General features: G+C 43.2%; 1 pseudogene; it reads left to right on the forward strand.

The window, feature by feature from the left end:
* The first annotated feature begins 853 nt into the window (after positions 1-853).
* Positions 854-1,850, forward strand: LOC115505253 (annotated as a pseudogene).
* Positions 1,851-2,405: the final 555 nt, after the last annotated feature.

The following is a 2,405-nucleotide window of genomic DNA, read 5'->3' on the forward strand; positions in this document are numbered from 1 at the left end:
TTAGGCAGCTGTGAGGCAACACGGTTCTACAAAATTCACAGCCATTGCCTTTAGTCCTTAACACACTGGCTGCCTTCTGAGCCTTGATTTTCTGGGGGAAAAAAGCGCTTCCTCAAGGCCTGTGCCTTAGCCGACGCTCTGGCAGTTTCCAGGCAGTTTTCTCTAGTCTTTCAGGTCTCTGTTCAAATGTCACCTTCTTAGCCAATCTTGACTAAACACCCAACATCACACCCCAACCACTCTCTTCCTGTACCTGCTTCATTTTCCTCATGACCTCTATCTCCATCCCCAGATCATTTAATTTTTATGTATGCATATATCCTATGCACATCGCTGAATAGTAGGTAATTTTTCTGTTCAGCACCCTCTACTTTCTGACTTGGAAATGCTGAAAACACGATTGACGCTCTATACACTCCTCAAATGCATTAAATGATTTCTTATTAAAAATGTACAAGGGCGCCTAGGTGGCTCGGTCAGTTAGGCCTCTGACTCTTGATCTCGGCTCAGATCATGAGCTCGCGGTTTGTGGGTTGGGGCCTCACGTCTGGCTCTGCGCTGACAGCGTGGAGGCTGCTTGGAGTTCCGCCTCTCCTTCTCTCTGCCCCTTCTTGACATGCGCACATTGTCTCTCTCTCTTAAAAATAAATAAACTGAAAAAAAAAAACTTAAATGTACAAAACCTAGCCTATTGGAAAATGTCTGACGTTGGGATGAAAATTCCTAGTAAGAGAGGAAATAGGGATCCCCTCAAAGGACTCAGATCCATTCACAAAATATCGAAATTACTTTCTTGACTGGGGAATATAAATTGTAGCATTTGAACCACGTGAGCCAAGCGATTTATGTGAAAATTAGTCATGTTATTTTCCCCTTTACTGGTAGTCACCTCCACCACATGGACCCAGGAAATGATACAGGAATTTCAGAATTTCTTCTTATGGGATTTTCAGAAGAACCAGAACTGCAGCCCCTCATATTTGGGCTTTTCCTCTCCATGTACCTGATCACTGTGTTTGGGAACCTGCTCATCCTCCTGGCCGTCAGCTCTGACTCCCGCCTCCACACGCCCATGTACTTCTTCCTGGCCAACCTGTCCTTTGTAGACATCTGCGTCACCTCCACCACCATCCCAAAGATGCTGGTGAACATCCGGACTCAGAGCAAAGTCATAACCTATGCAGGCTGTATCACATAGATTTATTTTCTCATACTCTTTGGTGTGTTGGACATCTTCCTCCTGAGTGTGATGGCCTATGTCAGGTTTGTGGCCATCTGCCACCCCCTCCACCACACGATCATCATGAACCCCCAGCTTTGTGGGCTGTTGGTTCTGGTGTCCTGGATCATGTGTGTCCTGAATTCCCTGTTACAGAGTTTAATGGCATTTAGGCTGTCCTTCTGTACAGAGGTGGAAATCCCCCACTTTTTCTGTGAACTCAATCAGATGATCCAACTTGCCTGTCGGGACACCTTTCTCAATAACATGGTGTTGTATTTTGGAGCTATGTTGCTGGCTGGTGGTCCCTTCATTGGAATACTTTACTCTTACTCTAAAATAGTTTCCTCCATATGTGGAATCTCATCAGCTCAAGGCAAATACAAAGCATTTTCCACCTGCATCTCACCTCTCAGTTGTCACCTTATTTTATTGCACAAGCCTAGGAGTGTACCTCAGCTCTGCTGTCACCCAGAGCTCCCACTCAAGTGCAATATCCTCAGTGATGTATGTGGCGGTCACACCCATGCTGAACCCCTTCATCTACAGCTTGAGGAACAGAGACATAAAGGAGGCTCTGATGAGATTCTCTGGGATGGTAGCTACAAAAGGGACAATTGTCCTGGGCTGAAGAAGTTCCCGTGATTGCAGGGCCCAGAGTCTGAGCCAAAGGTTGAGATTGTTTCATCAGATTGTGGAGGTGAAAGATGCCTCTTCTATTTTTTCCTGGAATTTCTATTTTTTTCTTTCACCCTCTCTGCACAATTTATTTAACTCACTTTATTAAGCTTTCTGATATCTCTTACATCCAAGAGATTTTCCCGTTGTCATTTTCTTCCTCTCCCAAGGTTATTCCTTACTTTGGATTAAAATATTTGGAAATTCTTACCTATTTTTCAAAGGACAACATGGATATATTAAGAATAATTTCTTCTCATGTGAAATGTATCATAGGGAGTATTTTTTCTTTTGTTTGACCAAAAACAACAACAACAAAAACAATGACAATAACAACAACAAAACAACCATTCATGACTTATACTAGTCCTATGGAAAGTCTAGTCTTGGCTACCACAGCTATTGATATAAGTTTAAAACAGAGAAAGATCTGAGACCACCAGACTTCACTCCTTTGAACATCATTCTTTTCTATATCACTACATTGACTGCTCTTCCTGATAAGGCA

This window comes from Lynx canadensis, chromosome A2 (genome assembly GCF_007474595.2).
Source record: "Lynx canadensis isolate LIC74 chromosome A2, mLynCan4.pri.v2, whole genome shotgun sequence".
In the NCBI taxonomy this organism is placed as follows: domain Eukaryota; kingdom Metazoa; phylum Chordata; class Mammalia; order Carnivora; family Felidae; genus Lynx; species Lynx canadensis.